The following is a 9,733-nucleotide window of genomic DNA, read 5'->3' on the forward strand; positions in this document are numbered from 1 at the left end:
AGAACTAACATCATCAAAATGGCAATATTACCAAAAGTTCTCTGTAGGTTTAATGCAATGCCAATCAAAATCCCAATGGCATTTCTTGTAGAAATAGATAAAGCAATCATGAAATTCATATGGAAGAATAAAAGACCCAGAATAGCAAAAACACTGCTAAGCAGGAAGTGTGAATCAGGTGGTATAGCGATACCAGACTTCCAACTATACTACAGAGCAATAGTAACAAAAACAGCATGGTACTGGTACCAAAACAGGCGGGTGGACCAATGGTACAGAATAGAGGACACACTAACCAACCCACAAAACTACAACTTTCTTATATTTGATAAAGGGGCTAAAAGCATGAAATGGAGGAAGGATAGCATCTTCAACAAATGGTGCTGGGAAAACTGGAAATCCATATGCAACAAAATGAAACTGAATCCCTTTCTCTCGCCATGCACAAAAGTTAACTCGAAATGGATCAAGGAGCTTGATATCAAATCAGAGACACGGCATCTGATAGAAGAAAAAGTTGGCTACGATCTACATACTGTGGGGTCAGGCTCCAAATTCCTCAATAGGACACCCATAGCACAAGAGTTAACATCTAGAATCAACAAATGGGACTTACTCAAACTAAAAAGTTTTTTCTCAGCAAAAGAAACAATAAGAGAGGTAAATAGGGAGCCTACATCCTGGGAACAAATCTTTACTCCTCACACTTCAGATAGAGCCCTAATATCCAGAGTATATAAAGAACTCAAAAAATTAGACAATAAGATAACAAATAACCCAATCAACAAATGGGCCAAGGACCTGAACAGACACTTCTCAGAGGAGGACATACAATCAATCAACAAGTACATGGAAAAATGCTCACCATCTCTAGCAGTCAGAGAAATGCAAATCAAAACCACCCTAAGATACCATCTCACTCCAGTAAGATTGGCAGCCATTAGGAAGTCAAACAACAAGTGCTGGCGAGGATGTGGGGAAAAGGGTACGCTTGTACATTGTTGGTGGGACTGCAAATTGGTGCAGCCAATTTGGAAAGCAGTATGGAGATTTCTTGGAAAGCTGGGAATGGAACCACCATTTGACCCAGCTATTCCCCTTCTCGGTCTATTCCCTAAAGACCTAAAAAGAGCATGCTACAGGGACACTGCTACATCGATGTTCATAGCAGCACAATTCACAATAGCAAGACTGTGGAACCAACCTAGATGCCCTTCAATAGACGAATGGATAAAAAAATGTGGCATTTATACACAATGGAGTATTACTCTGCACTAAAAAATGACAAAATCACAGAATTTGGAGGGAAATGGATGGCATTAGAGCAGATTATGCTAAGTGAAGCTAGCCAAGCCCTAAAAAACAAATGCCAAATGTCTTCTTTGATATAAGGAGAGTAACTAAGAACAGACTAGGGAAGAAGAGCACCAGAAGAAGACCAACATTAAAGAAGGATGAGAGGTGGGAGGGAAAGGGAGAGAGAAGGGAAATTGCATGGAAATGGAAGGAGACCCTCAGGGTTATACAAAATTACATACAAGAGGTAGTGAGAGGAAAGGGAAAAATATACAAGGGGGAGGAATGAATTACAGTATAGGGGGTAGAGAGAGAAGAGGGGAGGGGAGGGGAGGGGAGGGGGGATGGTAGAGGATAGGAAAGGCAGCAGAATACAACAGACATGAGTATGTCAATATGTAAATCAATGGAAGCGTAACTGATGTGATTCTGCAATCTGTATACGGGGTAAAAATGGGAGTTCATAACCCACTTGAATCAAAGTGTGAAATATGATATATCAAGAACTATGTAATGTTTTGAACAACCAACAATAAAAAAATAAATAAAATTAAAAAAAGAAATGTTAAATGATGATATATATATGTTTAACCTGATTTAAATGTTATCCAGTGTATACATGTATTGAAGCATCACATGGTACCCCATAAATACATATAATTTTATGTTTTTATTTGTCAGTTAAAAATAAATTTAAATTAAAAAACTAAAAACAAACAAACAAAAAACCAAAAACAACAACAACAAAAAAAACCTACCTGATGAATTGAAAGGACAGCAGCAATTATCTTCAAGTCCTACCTTTTTCTAACAAACGTAGTTTTTTCTCATGCCTTACTACCTTAAAACATGTTTATTAGTTAGTAGCAATTCTCAAGGATTTCTTTATGTATGAAGATACTTTTTCAGTTATGGAATAAGTTAAAATAATAAACTTTAATAAAATACTACAAATAGCATCAATTGATTTACAATCTAATTTGGATTTTAGTGATTAAGGGCCATAGAGACCTTGGGAGTCAAACTGGATATCAGAAAGCCTGAATTGCAGAAGAGTTTGTTAGTCTTCAATGATGTCAGACAGTTCCTTTCATATTTCTGAATACCTTAAAAATGTGAAAAAATTGGACAATATCTATGTTCTGAAACATTCTATCATTATAGCATGTTACAAACATTTTTAAAAGAAACAATTGCTAACTTACTTTAGGCTTCTTTCATATTACTGTAATCTACCAGAAAACTTTTTTCTACATGGAAGTAAAAACCTACAAAACGTCTTTATACCACTGATTGAGTTTCCTGGTACTCTTATGTTTATTATCCCTTTGTTATCTGTGTGTATCATAAAATTACATTTATATGTACTAGTTCTTGCCTCATCTGGGATAAAAAAGATTAAGGAAGCGGCCCAATGATCAAGCTTTGCCAAGATTGTGAAGGTGTATGCCAGCATGATAATATCACAAACAACTGAAAGCAAAGAGTGAGAGGAGAAGACTTGGGCTGATTCACCAGCCACCCTTTACCACTGATTCTTCTTTTGTCTCCCACCTAGAAGGTGACGAGGTTTATATGCATTAAGGAAAAAAGCTCTTCATTATGTATTTACACATTTATATATAACTTTTGACTTACTCCCCATAAAATAATAATCCTGGCAGGATATTGTTAAAATGTACTTGAGTCCAGTTCGGTGGCACATGCCTATAATCCCAGCAGCTCAGGAGGCTGAGGAAGGAGGATTGCAAGTTCAAAGCCAGCCTCAGAAACTCAGTGAGGCCCTAAGCAACTTAGACCTTGTCTCTAAGTAAAAAAATAAACAAGGACTAGGGATGTTGCTCAGTAGTTAGGCACTCCTGGGTCCAATCCCCAGTACTTTTTTTTTTAACATACTCCTAGTCCCGCTTATATTATAAGGCCCACTAAATTGACTTTCAAAGCCTGCATTTGGACCAGATTAAACTGATCTAACAGATTCTTCTTCCTTCACCAGTTTTATTAAAGTATAATTGACTAATAAAACTGTATACATTAAAGTCTATGAGGTGATGATTTAATATCTATTCATTTTAATGGAGTAGTTACTACATGTTAGGTGTCTGTCTAGGAACTGAGATGCAGAGGGAGCGATGCAGAGGGCTCAGCGTGTGAGGCAGGGTAGTAGTTGAATAGCCAATGATAAGCACCAATTACATGATATGGAAAGCTCTATTGGTTTCCTGTAACCATTCCCCTGCCAACATTATCTTCTTTCCTGTACTGCTCCTTACTCTACAGTGGAAGGCTGTGGGGACAATTTTAGGAAAATCATACCTATAGTCTGTCTTTCTTCTCAGCCCTCTTTAGCCCCACAGTTTGGTGCCTCCAACTCCCTTGTCATAGTCCATTCAAGCTGCTACAAGAAAATACCTTAGAGTGCGTAACTTATAGATAGTAGAAATTTACTGCTCACCTTTTTGGAGGTTAGGAAGCATAAGATGAGGGCACTGGCAGATTTGGTGTCTGGTAAGTGTTTCTTTCTGCATCATAGATGGTGTTTTCTAGCTGAGTCTTTACATGTTGGAAGGAACAAAGGAGCTTCCTCACACCTCTATTATAAGGATGCTAATCCCATTCATAAGCATATAGCTCTCATGGCCTAATCATCTCCAAAAGACCTTAACCCTTAATACCATCATTCTCGATTTAGGCTTTAAGCAGCTGAATTTGGGAAAGGACACAAACATTCAGACCATAGTAAACCTGCTTTGAAGAACTTAACCCTTTGATACATGCGATGAAGTCTCATTCCTGTATCTTATCTAACATGTTTGGCTGGAGACAAAGGGGTTTCCTTGGTCCAGGATTTGATCTCTCAAAAATGCAAAGATGTATGTTCTTAATCAATGAATGAGGAAGACTAAGAGAATAAGAGGATGTTTTTTTTTTCAAATTATTTTCTCGTTCAACAAGATCTGTGACTGATTGCATCACAAATTAACTAGGAACAAACATTCCTTGCCAATGTATGAAATAATTTTATCTAACATAACTTAAATTTATTATGAATTTAAGAATAACATATTTTTCCTATTAGAATATCTTTTGACCTTACTCCATAGGAAAGAATAATCCTGGTAGAATATGCTTAAGAAGAATTTAATGTACTCCTAAAACTTATTTTACAATACTTGTTACAGTAACTTTGTAAGTGTGCTTGGACCAGATCATCCCAATGTAAAAGATCTTCCCCAGCTTTATTAAATTATAATTGATAAATAAAAAATTTTATATGTCTAAATCATAGAATGTGATGATATATATATATATAATGTATTTTACTTATATAGTTTACTTATATATATATAGTGAAATGGTTACCATAATCAAGCCAATTAACACATTGATAACCTCCTGTAGTTACCTTTTAAGTGTGTATGGTAAAAACATGTTAGATCTACCTTCTCAGAAAACTTCAAGTACACAGTACAGTATTGTTAACTGTAGCCACCATGCTGTACATCATTAGATTTCCAGAACTTACTCATCTTATGACTGGAAGTTTGCAATCTTTGACATTTCTCCTAAAAGACTATTCTTAATCATATCTCTTCTAAAATAGAAGCTCAATTCACCCAGTTCATCCAATTAAATTATGAAGGACTGTAAAACCAGGGAATGAATAGACTTTGTCTAGGGGCACTGGTTATAGAGATTGTGAATGGGAAATGGCAGCAAAAATCTAAATACCATCTTGCTGAAAGAGGATCCAAATCAACATTAGGAGACATTCAAACCAATGTCGTGATCCAGGCAAATGTCAACAATTTATAGTTTTTTTTTTCCTATTGATTCATTTACTCATTCAAATGTATACTGCATTATGTATCATGTATGGGATAAGATGGTAAAGACAGAAATTTTCTCATGTTGGTTACAATCTTTCGGGGCCTTTTATCTATCATAAATATACAAATAGTTGTGACACACAAAGAAGATAGTTTTAGCACACGCTGCTTCTGTACTGAGAAGTATCAGAGATCTGTGTTATTCAGTTTGGATGAAAGGTTTTCTACTACCCCTTATCTTTATTATTGAGAACATAAACAAAAATGATTCTTTAGCTTGCTGCTGATTCTCCATTGTTTGGGAGAGAAAGACTCAACTGGTGTCCTGGAAACCCATTAAAATAAAAGCACGTTCTTAAAAAATATAACCAGGATAATAAACCCAGTTTCTTAGCCTATGAGCCAGTCTTGCATTGTGGTTCTGTTACTCACGTTCCACCAACTGAGATGATCCTAGAAATGGTGGCAGATGAAGGCCAATGCGCAGCTCAGTACAAAGGCTAACAAAAATCCCACAAGCATGACTTGGCCCTATAACTAATTCAACAAAAGTAACACAGAGCTAAGGAGCTTGTCATTTCCTATAAACGTCTGTAATGTTGGACCTTGAGATCCAATTGAGCTGCACTTGACTGCATGTGAATGGTGTTCCCTTTTAATTGGAAGAATCTCGAGTGTTGTTGGCTATGTTTTTGAGAGTGTCTTGAGTGTTCTTAAGCCTTGTAGAGCAGTGCTCAAAAACAATCTGTCTTTGGTGTGTGTTGGGATCCTGATGAAAAAGCTAATGAACTTAGGCTATATTCATTGAAGTGTGTCATAAAGTTGAAGACAGACTACAAATGGAATATTGAGTCCCATACTGGGCTATATTTCAACAGCCACACTGAACAGATAACATGCAGGTAGCGTCATCCAGGGCCAAGCCTAGAAGTAAAATTTTTTGGATATTTATTGAAAGGATACTGATGATTTTTCTGAAGAAATCAAGATTCAGGGATGCAGAAAATGGAAAAAAACTTGAAAGAATTGGTGTTATAACAGACACTAGTATGGCAGTATGTAAAAACGTGGATGTTTAACCGATACGATTCTGCAATCTGTATACCGGGTAAAAATGGAAGTTCATAACCCACTTGAATCAAATGTATGAAATATGATATGTCAATAGCTTTGTAATGTTTTGAACAACTAATAATAAAATAAATAAATAAATATTTAAAAAAAAGAATTAGCTGCTTAGGTTTGCTCCAACGGGCTATCTAAAAACCCAGTGGAAGTTTCTGGTTGGCAAATGTAGGGATCTAAAGTAAGAAAGAAAAACCAGAACTCCTCGAATATAGAAAGAACTACCTCTTGAAACAGAATCTACCCCAGACTGAGATATTCCTGATGAATATAGGAACTCCACTCCATGTAGTCTATAGAATAGAATCCTGCAATTAGAGGAAGTGGATCTGATTTAGGTAAACAGGATCCCGAAGGCCTTGGGGTTGGCCACAACTGCATTTGTAGACCAGTTCCATAACTTCTTGCAGTAAGTTTGAGAAAGATATTTACTTTATCTGAAAAAGTCCTATCATTTAAAAAAATTCCTTCAATATGTTTGCTTTGAGTTGAAAAAATAAGACCTTTTATGTCAATAGGCAATTAAAACGTCTGACACAGAAGACACTCCTCTTAATAACACTCCTCTTAATAACTTCTAGTTTTAAGAATTCCAAATTGAGAGAATGATGCAGGGAGTATGCAATATTTTTTATTAGGTAATTTTGTTCCATGCTCATTCTGTCTCTTTTTATACATGTTATGATCCTACCTAAATATGACATTTATTGAATTGGGGTACCTTGTATGCAAAGCTGTGGCTAGAGGATCTAAAATCAATGTGAAGGTCATTCAGGTGATATTTAATATTTTCCTCACAATTCCTCATGGAATTATATTCAATGTAATTGAGTTAAATTTAAGATGGTTTGTTTTGCATTATCTCTTGGAAAGAAAACAATAACATTTTATTGTCTACTGGGATAATAAATTTGTGTTTTGGCTTTATTACAAAGTAGTTCTCCAAATTTGGAGAAGTCTTTTTACCTCTGATGACCTCAGATTCCCTATGATTAAAACATTGATGTTGGTTAGATCTTTAGAAATCTTCCAATCTATAAAAAAATTTTACTGTCAAAAAATTTCCCAAATAAAAAGGGTAGATAGCACCGTAAACATTGCAATTTGAATTCCAAAGAACTTTTTTAAGACAAAGGAGTAAAAACAAATCAACAGAAAAGTGTTGTCTGTTGGACGCTTTTCTAATGCAGGAAAAAGTAAATGGTACTAACTCAAGGTAAGAGCAATGCCAAATTTGGGTTACAGAAGAGACCTTGACTAACATGAATCAGGAATTACAGAATAATGAAAAGGAATGTGCAGGATGTTATGGAAGCCCCATATCTTATACACAAATGGTCAAGAAAACCTTTAAGATCTCTTCTTGATGGTAGGGGTGGGCTGCAGACAGAAAAAGCATTTAGTCCTCAGGCTCCAGTATGTAGGAGAAGACTCACTGCACTTTTCGAGCAGCAAGTGGATTCAGCACAATAGGAGCTCCCAAGAGGGAGCAGGACATGAATTGAGAAACACAGGAAAGGGTCAGAGACTGAAATTAAATGGGATTCTGAGCTACAGTGCAGTGATAAACATTAATAGGAGCCACGGCAAAATTATTTCCCTCATTTTCTTTTTATAGAAAAAACAAGTATTTGTGGTTATAAAATACACAGGGATCATGCAAAGCCCTGCACAAAAAGAGCTAACCCACTAACTTATTTCTTTCCTAACTTCCTTCCATACATATTTACTGTGCAGCCACATTAGAACAGACCTTGTGTGAGGTTCAGGACATTCAAATCCTCACATAGGCTGCAGGGCATCTCTCATCTGCATAACACTGTGATTTGGGAAATTTAGTCCATATTTAACTTAACTACCCCCAGTTTCCCAGAAGGTACTCCATCCTTCTGGAGCCCTCTGATTCAGGGGGTGACCTAGATTAAGGTCACATACCTTTCTTGGAGCTATGTGCAGAAATCTCAGGGGGACAGGGGACAAGCTGCTTCGCTCCAGTGCTTCTCAGAGCTGATATTTTCTAGTTCTGTCTTCTCCTGTCATGGGTGGTTAAGAGGTTAATAAACTACTAACCAAGCAAATTTCTGACTGGGAACAAATTATTTTCTTGCTGCAAGCACCCCAAATCTTTATGGGCAATTCTCTTGGAGTTCCCTTGGTAAAGTGGAAAGGAAGCAACCATTCCTTGGCAGGTGACAATGCAGAAGAAACACTCTCTTGAGGGACTCCTTTCTTCCCCAAGGCCTCACTACCTTTCTTTCTTGTGGTTCTTCTTGTGCCGAGTGGAGGTCTGACAGTGTGGTTACCTCTCACTACACCCTTCGGGTAAGTGACTGAAGGCCCCGTGTTCTTGAAGTGTGGCTTACTCTGAAATGCCTTTGTCCTCTGCTTTGGGCCTTGACTTCACATTTATATTGTTTCTAAAACTTCACGGTGCCTAGAACTGGGCTGTGCCTTTTGGATGTGGGAGTTTAGAATAGCAGAAGACAGTTTAGAAGTTTTGATCTAATTCTTTTATTGGAGGATGAATTATAGAGACCTGAAGGGTTTTGTCCAAGATCGTGTGTTTGTGATTGGATTCCAGAACTATGTCAGTTAAGATGCTGTCAGTCACAAGAAACAGGAAGCCCTGTTTAACCATGTGAAACAATAACAGAGTGTGTTATGTCACAGGACAGGAAGGGCAGATGTGGGGCAGACACAAGCCAGGGACAGTCTAGAGCTCTGACTCCTTTACTCTGCTAGTTTCTCTGCTCTGCTCTTCCACAGGTGTCAGCTCTGGCTTCAGCCTTACACCCTTCATGCTCTCAGCATGTTACCAGCCAAATAACTCCTTGATCTTGTCTAACCTATGAAAGAGATTCTTTTCTCCAACTATTGGATACATGTTCTTCTTTGCAAACCAACCAGGCTACATTGCTCATGGACTCGATTCTGACTTGGACCACCCAAGTCAGGAAGGAAATGCCTGTGCACTGGTTAGCTTAAATCTGAACAATCTGGCTAGTGGATGGAATTGCTATGACTGTCTTAGTAATTTGAATCCATTTCTGGGGTGCTGATGAGTTCAGTTCTTCTGAGTCACAAATACGACTGTCAGGTGGAAGTGTGTCTCCCCAAACAAAAGTGAAAAGCGGGAGAAGGAAATAGATGTTGTTTACTATGATAAACAACCGTATCAACTGAAAGCACCCAGGGATACCCTGTGTTGATTGGAATAAAAGAAGAGTGTGTTGGCTTTTCATTGCTGTGACAGATGCCTGAGAAAAACAACTTAAAGGAGGAAGCATTTATTTTGGCTCACAGTTTCAGAGGTTTCGGTCCTTGATCAGCTGACTCCATTGCTCTGGGCCTGATGCAAGGCAGAACATCATGGCAGAAGAGGGTGGCAGAGGAAAGCTGCTCAGCTCATGGCAGTTAGGAAGCAGAGAGGAAAATAAATAGACAAAAAAGAAAAAAAAAGAAAAGAAAAGAAAAAGAAAAGA

This window comes from Spermophilus citellus (assembly GCF_964194105.1).
Source record: "Spermophilus citellus genome assembly, chromosome: 9".
Taxonomy (NCBI): domain Eukaryota; kingdom Metazoa; phylum Chordata; class Mammalia; order Rodentia; family Sciuridae; genus Spermophilus; species Spermophilus citellus.